Below are 10,287 nucleotides of genomic sequence, written 5' to 3'. Positions count from 1 at the left end.
TAACTAGCCAACACCATAGTTCTGTGTGAGTCAGATTATTCTGATTGGGGCTTTTACACTGCTGTCCATTACAGTAATTATACTCACCTTTCTTTTAATGATTGTGTGCCACAACTGCACCCTTGCTATCTCAAGATCCAATTATACCTATTGCATTTAAGTTTTCCAATTGAGTGATTGCAGGTTTCACCATAAGATCTGTCCTACAGAGAAAAGCAATCATGGAGCTCTTCAAGGATGCTGGGGATCCCCTCACAAATCTATTTCCCAAAGCACTGGTGAAAGTTACACTTTCTAGACTCTTCCAGTGTTGATGACTAAGCCTTAAAAGACAAATCTACTCTAGTATTTTAATCTCCCTAATCCTGTCAATTTCTTCTTCTCCATTAAACCAAGGGTGTTTGGGTATTTCCAAGTCACTCATAATTGGCCGTCTTTTTCACTTTAAATATGAATTTATTCAGCCCATAATTCGAGAACTTGCATAAATGAAAGAGTTAAAAAACAGCAGAGACTGTATCTGTGTGGTATAGGCTTTAAGAGCAATGACAGCTCAAGAAATAGGAGCGAGCAATGTAGGGAAGGAAAAACTACAAGCTGTTTTATTAGGTATGTGAGTCTAAAATTTAGATGAGGTGTTATTAAAAGAGAAAAGGTATCAAAGGTATGAAGATCATACTTGAGGAAACTCCCAGAGAGAGACTTTAATATAGATAATGCAATACAATCATGAAATAATTATCTGATGATTAATTTTAAAAAATACTACTTTTAGTAGACTGTTATGCAGTAAAATGGGACAATAGTAGTCATAGACTTAGTCAGGATTAAATTAAGTGACCAATAAAGTTATTATGCAGTAAAATGAAAGAATAATGGTAACAGACTGTTAATAAGGATTAAATTAAGTGATCAATTAAGTAATTATTAAATAGTTATTTTTTAAAATTATACTTTAAGTTCTGGGGTACATGTGCAGAATGTGCAGTTTTGTTACATAGGTATACACATGCCATGGTGGTTTGCTGCACCCATCAACCCGTCACCTACATTAGGTATTTCTCCTAATTCTATCCCTTTCCTAGCCCCCCACACCCCGAAAGGGCCCAATGTGTGATGTTCCCCTCCCTGTATCCATGTGTTTTCATTGTTCAACTCCCATTTATAAGTGAGAAAATGTGGTGTTTGGTTTTCTGCTCTTGTTTTAGTTTGCTGAGAATTATGGTTTCCAGTTTCATCCATGTCCCTGCAAAGGACATGAACTCATCCTTTTTTATGGCTGCAGAGTATTCCATGGCACATATGTGCCGCATTTTCTTTATCCAGTCTATCATCGATGGGCATTTGGGTTGGTTCCAAGTCTTTGCTATTGTGAATAGTGCCACAATCAGCATACGTGTGCATGTCTTTATAGTAAAATGATTTATAATCCTTTGGGAATATACCCAGTATTTGGATTGCTGGGTCAAATGTATTTCTGGATCTAGATCCTTGAGGAATTGCCACACTGTCTTCCACAATGGCTGAACTAATTGACACTCCCACCAACAGTGTAAAAGCATTCCTATTTCTCCACATCTTCTCTAGTATCTGTTGTTTTCTGACTTTTTAATGATCACCATTCCAACTGGTGTAAGATGGTATCTCATTGTGGTTTTCATTTGCATTTCTCTAATGACCAGTGATGATGAGCTTTTTTTCATATGTTTGTTTGTTGCATAAATGTCTTCTTTTGAGAAGTGTCTGTTCATATCCTTTGCCCACTATTTGATGGCATAGTTTGATTTTTCTTGTAAATTTGTTTAAGATCTTTGTATATTCTGGATATTAGCCCTTTTGTCAGATGGATGGATTGCAAAAACGTTCTCCCATTCTATAGGTTGCCTGTTCACTCTGATGATAGTTTCTTTTGCTGTGTAGAAGCTTTTTCATTTAATTAGATCCCATTTGTCAATTTTGGCTTTTGTTGCCATACCTTTTGGTGTTTTAGATGTAAGTCTTTGCCCATGCCTATGTCCTGAATGGTATTGCCTAGGTTTTCTTCTAGGATTTTTATGGTTTTAGGTCTTATGTTTAAGTCTTTAATCCATCTTGAGTTAATTTTTGTATAAAGTGTAAGGAAAGGGTCCAGTTTCAGTTTTCTGCATATGGCTAGCCAGTTTTCCCAACACTGTTTATTAAATAGGAAATCCTTTCCCCATTGCTAGTTTTTCTCAGATTTGTCAAAGATCAGATGGTTGTAGACGTGTGGTGTTATTTCTGAGGCCTCCATTCTGTTCCCTTGGTCTATATATCTGTTTTGGTACCATGCTGTTTTGGTTACTGTAGCCTTGTAGTGCAGTGTGAATTCAGGTAGTGTGATGCCTCCAGCTTTGTTCTTTTTGCTTAGAATTGTCTTGGCTATGGGAGCTGTTTTTTCATTCCATATGAAGTTTAATGTATTTTTTCCAAATCTGTGAAGAAAGTCATTGGTAGCTCAGTGGGGATAGCATTGAATCTATAAATTACTTTGGGCAGTAAGGCCATTTTTACTATATTGATTCTTTCTATCCATGAGTATGGAATGTTCTTTCATTTGGTTGTGTCCCCTTTTATTTCCTTGAGCAGTGGTTTGTAGTTCTCCTTGAAGAGGTCCTTCACATCCCTTGTAAGTTGGATTTCTAGGTATTTTATTCTCTTAGTAGCAATTGTGAATGAGAGTTCACTCATGGTTTGGCTCTCTGTTTATCTATTATTGGTGTATAGGAATGCTTGTGATTTTTGCACATTGATTTTGTATCCTGAGACTTTGCTGAAGTTGCTTATCAGCTTAAGGAGATTTTGGGCTGAGATGACGGGGTTTTCTTTTTATTTATTTATTTATTTATTATTATTATTATACTTTAAGTTTTAGGATACGTGTGCACAATGTGCAGGTTTGTTACATATGTATACATGTGCCATGTTGGTGTGCTGCACCATAGCAAAGACTTGGAACCAACGCAAATGTCCAACAACGATAGACTGGATTAAGAAAATGTGGCACATATACACCATGGAATACTGTGCAGCCATAAAAAATGATGATGGGGTTTTCTAAATGTAAAATCATGTCATCTGCAACAGAGACAATTTGACTTTCTCTCTTCCTATTTGAAAACCCTTTCTTTCTCTTGCCTGATTGCCCTGGCCAGAACTTCCAATACTATGTTGAATAGGAGTGGTGAGACAGGGCCTCCTTGTCTTGTGCCAGTTTTTAAAGGAAATGCTTCCAGTTTTTTCCCATTCAGTATGATATTGGCTGTGGGTTTGTCATAAATAGCTCTTATTATTTTGAGATACGTTCCATCAATATCTAGTTTATTGAGAATTTTTAGCATGAAGGCTGTTGAATTTTGTTGAAGGCCTTTTCTGCATCTATTAAGATAATCAAGTGGTTTTTTTCATTGGTTCTGTTTATGTGATGGATTACATTTATCGATTTGTATATGTCGAACCAGCTTTGCATCCCAGGGATGAAGCCAACTTGATACTGGTGGATAAGATTTTTGATGTGCTGCTGGATTTGGTTTGTCACTATTTCACTGTGGATTTTCACATTGATGTTCATCAGGGATATTAGCCTGAAATTTTCTTTTTTTATTGTGTCTCTTCCAGGTTTTGATATCAGGATATTGCTGGCCTTATGAAATGAGTTAGGGAGGATTCCTTCTTTTTCTATTGTTTGGAATGGTTTTAGAAGAAATGATTCCAGCTCCTCTTTGTACCTCATCTAGAATTCTGCTGTGAATGTGTCTGTTCTTGGACTTTTTTTGGTTGGTAGGCTATTAATTACTTCCTCAGTTTCAGAACTTCTTATTGGTCTATTCAGTGATTTGATGTCTTCCTGGTTTAGACTTGGGAGGGTGTGTATTTCTGAGAATTTATCAATTTCTTCTAGATTTTCAAGTTTATTTGTGTAGGGGGTTTATAGTATTCTCTGACGGTAGTTTGTATTTCTGTGAGATCACTGGTGATATCCCTTCTATCAATTTTATTGCATCTTTTTGATTCTTCTCTACCTTTTCAGAAGCCAGGTCCTGGATTCATTGATTTATTGAATGGTTTTTCACCTTTTCAGAAAATCAGGTCCTGCATTCATTGATTTACTGAATGGTTTTTCATGTGTCCATCTCCCTCAGTTCTGCTCTGATCTTAGTTTTTTTTTGTCTTCTGCTGGCTTTTGAATTTGTTTACTCTGGCTTCAGTAGTTCTTTTAATTTTGATGTTAGGGTGCTGATTTTAGATTTTTCCTGTTTTTGCTTGTGGGCATCTAGTGCTATCAATTCCCCTCTTTACACTCCTTTAAATATGTCCCAGAGATTTTGGTACCTTGTCTCTTTGCTCTCACTGGTTCAAGAATATTTTTATTTCTGCATTAATTTTGTTATTTACCCAGTAGTCATGCAGGAACCGGTTTTTCAGTTTCCATGTTGTTGTCCAGTTTTGAGTGAGTTTCTTAATCTTGAGTTGTAATTAGTTGTAATTTGATTGCACTGTGGTCTGAAAGACTGTTACTATTTCCATTCTTTTGCATTTGCTGAGGAGTGGTTTACTTCCAATTATGTGGTCAATTTTAGAATAAGTGTGATATGGTGCTTAGAAGAATGTATATTCTGTTGATTTGGAGTGGAGAGTTCTGTAGATGTCTATTAGGTCCACTTGGTCCAGAGCTGAGTTCAAGTTTTGAATATCCTTGTTAATTTTCTGTCTCATTTATCTGTCTAATATTGACAGTGGGCTGTAAAAGTCTCCCACTATTATTGTGTGGGAGTCTAAGTCTCTTTGTAAGTCGGTAAGAACTTGCTTTATGAATCTGAGTGCTTCTGTATTTCTGCATATATGTTTAGGATAGTTAGCCCTTCTTGTTGCATTGATCCCTTTACCATTGTGGTAAAGGGATGAATGTGGGCCCGCCTTGCTAGGTTGAGGAAGTTCTCTTGGATGATATCCTGAAGAGTGTCTTCAAACTTGGTTCCATTCTCCCCATCACTTTCAGGTACACCAATCCAATGTAGATTTGGTCTTTTCACATAGCCTCATATTTCTTGGAGGCTTTGTTCATTTCTTGTTACTCTTTATTCTCTGATCTTGTCTTCTTGATTTATTTCATTGAGTTGATCTTCAATCTCTGATATCTTTTCTTCTGCTTTATCTATTTGGCTATTGGCACTTTTATATGCTTCATAAAGTTCCTGTGCTGTTTTTTCAGCTCCATCAGGTCATTTATATGCTTCTCTAAACAGTTTAATCTAGTTAGTAGTTCCTGTAACCTTTTATCTAGTTTCTTAGCTTCCTTGCATTGGGTTAGAACATGCTCCTTTAGCCTGGAGGAGTTTGTTATTACCCACCTTCTGGATCCTACTTCTGTCAATTCGTCAAACTCATTCTCCATCCAGTTTTGTTCTCTTACTGGTGAAAAGTTGTGATCCTTTGGAGGAGAAGAGGCGTTCTTGTTTTTGAAATTTTCAGCCTTTTTGCACTGGTTTCTCACCATCTTCTTGTATTTATCTACCTTTGGTCTTTGATGTTGGTGACCTTCAGATGGGGACTCTGTGTGGATGTGCTATTCCTTTCTGTTGGTTAGTTGTATTTCTAACAGTCAGGCCCCTCTGCTGCAGGTCTGCTGGAGTTTGCTGGAGGTCCACTCCAGACTCTGTTTGTCTGGGTGTCATCAGCGGAAGCTGCAGAACAGAAATTATTGTTTCCTGTTATTTCCTCTGGAATCTTCGTCCTAGAGGGGCACCTGCCAGATGCCAGCCAGAGCTCTCCTGTATGAAGTGTCTGTCAGTTCCTACTGGGAGGTGTCTCTCAGTCAGGATACACGGAGGTCAGGGACCCACTTGGGGAGACAGTCTGACCCTTATCAGAGTTCAAATGCTGTGCTGGGAGATCTGCTGCTCTCTTCAGAGCCGTCAGGAAGGGACGTTTTAGTCTGCTGAAGCTGCACCCACAGCCACCCCTTCCCTCTGGTGCTCTGTCCCAGGGAGATGGGGGTTTTATCTGTAAGCCTCTGACTAGGGCTGCTGCCTTTTTTTTCAGAGATGTCCTGCCCAGAGAGTAGGAATCTAGAGAGGCAGTCTGGCCACAGTGGCCTTGCTGAGCTGCGGTGGGCTCTGCCCTGTTCAAACTTCCTGGCAGCTTTGTTTACACTGTGAGGGTAAAACTGCCTACTCAAGCCTCAGCCATGGGGGATGCCCCTCCCCCCACCAAGCTCAAGTGTCCCAGGTCGACATTAGACTGCTGTGCTGGCAGCAAGAATTTCAAGCCATTTGATCTTATCTTGCTGGGCTCCGTGGGGGTGGGATCTTTTAGATCTTTCCTGCTTTTGCTTGTGGGCATTTACTGCTTGGCAGGTGGGACCTGCCAAGCCAGACCACTTGGTTACCTGGCTTCAGCCCCCTTTCCAGGGTAGTGAATAGTTCTGTCTTACTGGCATTCCAGGCACCACTGGGGTATGGAAAAAAAAATAACTCCTGCTGCTAGCTCAGTCTCTGCCCAAATGGCCGCCCAGTTTTGTGCTTGAAACCCAGGGCCCTGGTGGCATGGGCACTATAGTGAATCTCCTGGTTTGTGGGTTGCAAAGACTGTGGGAAGAGCCCAGTATCTGGGCTGGGCTGGAGTGCACCATTCCTCAGGCACAGTCTTTCACAGCTTCCCTTGGGTAGAGGAGAGAGTTCCCCAACCCCTTGCACTTCCCAGGTGAGGTGATGCCACACCCTACTTTGGCTCACCCTCCATCGGCTGCACCCACTGTCTAACCAGTCCCAACGAAATGAATCAAGTATTTCAGTCAGAAATACAGAAATCACCTGCCTTCTGTGTTGATCTCACTGGGAGCTGCAGACCAGAGGTTTTTCTATTTGGCCATCTTGCCAGCCAGCAATTGTCCATCTTTTTGATATACATTTCAGCCAGGAAACTACACCAACTGTTAGAGCCCTTTCTAACTCCCCAAGCTGCAACATTCAATACAGAATTTCTACTTGGTGGTCACCAATGAACAAATTCAGCCTGATGCAACTTTATATTTCTTCCACCTCCATTTCATACCTTAATATGCATTACCAGGAAAGTGCCCTGAATATCTATTTGTATCAATTAGAAAACTTAGGTTTATTTTTGAAGTGTAAAGTACTCCTTCATGGGTCACACTTTATTCCATACATTTAGGGATCTGCTGGAACTTGATTCTATTTATGGATCTAGAAGCAAAGTTGGGTGGTGAGGGTTGGTCCCAAGGAGAATCAGCATTGTCATGCTTGGAAACTGCCTCTATGGAGACTATTATCATTCCATTAGACAGAAGTGGAAAGGCCAATACCACTGTGAATGGGGACAGTGCTACTACTGGGAGATTGAAAGGCTATTTCCACTGGCAAAAAACAAAACAAAACAACAACAACAAAACACCTCATTAGAATTTAAAAGCACAATGTCTCTTGTGTCATTGAGTTTTTCTATGCATCACCATCTCAATTTACATGATCCCATTTTTTTCCCAGTCTGTGACTCACTTTCACATTAGATACCCTGAGAGGCTGGCATTTAAACTCTCTTTGTAATTCAGGAAATTCCATGACAAGAACATGTGTTTGATTTTCATTATGTTCAGTCCTGTGGCTACAGGAAATAAGCTTCTCTCTCAGGGCATACCTTAAAGCTCTTAGGTCATTTAGGCAGTTCTTAAGCTAGGAATTCAAATCCCTGAGCTCATCCTTTAATTTTTTAATCACTTTGTCCATTGACATTAGGAGAAACCAACCAATGTCATTATATTTCTTAGTTTTCCACAAATGTTCAAAAGTATTATATACAGACTCACTAAGTTCCTTGACTCTTATATGTGGTTGATTAGAACTATACAACAGTAATATTTTGCATATGTCTATTGACAGATCACACCATGGACTATTATTCCTCTCTATACAATCTTGAATAGGGGACCCTTAGCACTTTAAAATCTAATCAAATTAGCCAATTCCAGAAACTCTAAAGCCAATTCAGGAAACTTATCCTTAAAATTTTGTTGCTCTAGAACCACTTCTAGTACCAAAATCTGTATTATTCATGGTTCTTCAGAGAAACAGAATGAAAAGTAGATAAATATAAGAAAGAAGTTATTATGGGAATTTGGTCATGTGATTATGGACATGGAGAAGTCCCACAAAATATCATTTGCAAGTTGGAGAACCAGGGAAGTTTATGCTATAGCTCAGTCCAATTCTGAAAGCCTGAGACACTGGGGGGACACAGTTGCAAGTACCAGAGTCTGAAGGCTGAAAAATGTAGAGTTCTGACCTCCAAGCATAGAAGAAGTTGGGTTTTCCTGCTCAAAAAAGAGAGATAAGTTTGCCTTTCATCTGCCTTTTTGTTATATTTGGGCCGCCAACCAACAAAATGATGCACACCCACATGTGGTGAGGATAGATTTTTCTTACTCAGTCCATTGATTTAACTGCCAATCTCTACTGGAAACACACTCACAGACATACCCAGGAATAATGCTTTCCCCACTAGGTTGGTATCTCTTAACTTAGTTAAGTTGATGCTTAAAACTAACCAGTACAGTGATCATCTCTGAGCACTGGCTATGACTATCTTTAGCACTCAGTGAGTTGCCATATGCCTGAAACCACTCTCTTCATATAAACTTTGCTCATTTTCTTTTTTAGAGTTCAAGCCCCTACTCACTACAAGATACCTAGAAAGAAGTAAAAAAAAAAAAATCAGTAAATATGACAGCAATATTTACATCTCAGAGAAGTAATCTATTTATTAGGTCAGTGCAAAAGTAATTGCAATTTTGACACTACTTTAGATGACAATAACTGCAAATTACATTTGCACCAAACCAGTAATTTGTGGAATGGTTTATCTTCTTTATTGCAATCTTCCCATTCAAGACTGAGCTTGGAAACTTGTCCTTGTAGAATTAAATTATCATATATATATATATATATATATATATATATATATATGATGTTTTTTAGACAGGATCTTGCTCTGTGGCCCAGGCTGGAGTCCAGTGGTGCAGTCTTGGCTCAGTGCAACCTCCATTTCCTGGGCTCAGATGATCCTCCAAACTCAGCTTCCTGAGAAGCTGGGACTACAGGCATATACACCACACCCAGTGAATTTTTTTTGTTTTTAGTAAAGATGGGGTTTTGCTTGTTGCTCAAGTGGGTCTTGAACTCCTGGGCTCAAGTGACCTGTCTGCCTCAGCCTCCCAAAGTGTTGGGATTACAGGTGTGAGCCACCATAACTGGCCTTAAAATATTTTTCTAAATAAAAAAAAAATTAACTCAGAAATATTTTGTAATCCTTTGTGGATATGGAATGAATATTAAACATGCTAACAATATAGATTATTGAATATATTTTTTTGTTTTTTTATTTTATTATTATTACACTTTAAGTTTTAGGGTACATGAGCACAACATGCAGTTTTGATACATATGTATACATGTGCCATGTTGGTGTGCTGCACCCATTAACTCGTCATTTAACATTAGGTATATCCCCTAATGCTATCCCTTCCCCCTCCTCCCATCCCACAACAGTTCCTGGTGTGTGATGTTCCTCATCCTGTGTCCATGTGTTCTCATTGTTCAATTCCCACCTATGAGTGAGAATATGCGGTGTTTGGTTTTTTGTCCTTGCGATAGTTTACTAAGAATGATGGTTTCCAGTTTCATCCATGTCCCTACAAAGGACATGAGCTCATCATTTTTTATGGCTGCATAGTATTCCATGGTGTATATGTGCAACATCTTCTTAATACAGTCTATTGTTGTTGGACATTTGGGTTGGTTCCAAGACTTTGCTATTGTGAATAGTGCCGTAATAAACATACGTGTGCATGTGTCTTTATAGCAGCATGATTTATAGTCCTTTGGGTATATGCCCAGTAATGGGATGGCTGGGTCAAATGGTATTTCTAGTGCTAGATCCCTGAGGAATCTCCACACTGACTTCCACAATGGTTGAACTAGTTTCCAGTCCCACCAACAGTGTAAAAGTGTTCCTATTTCTCCACATCCTCTCCAGCACCTGTTGTTTCCTGACTTTTTCATGACGGCCATTCTAACAGGTGTGAGATGGTATCTCATTGTGCTTTTGATTTGCATTTCTCTGATGGCCAGTGGTGATGAGCATTTTTTCATGTTTTTTTTTGGCTGCATAAATGTCTTCTTTTCAGAAGTGTCTGTTCATATCCTTCGCCCTCATTTGGATGGGGTTGTTTGTTTTTTTCTTGTAAATTTGTTT

The sequence above is a fragment of the Nomascus leucogenys genome, chromosome X, assembly GCF_006542625.1.
Source record: "Nomascus leucogenys isolate Asia chromosome X, Asia_NLE_v1, whole genome shotgun sequence".
Classification (NCBI taxonomy): Eukaryota; Metazoa; Chordata; class Mammalia; order Primates; family Hylobatidae; genus Nomascus; species Nomascus leucogenys.
The sequence above is the reverse complement of the archived record's forward strand: the minus strand, read 5'-3'. Positions refer to the sequence as shown.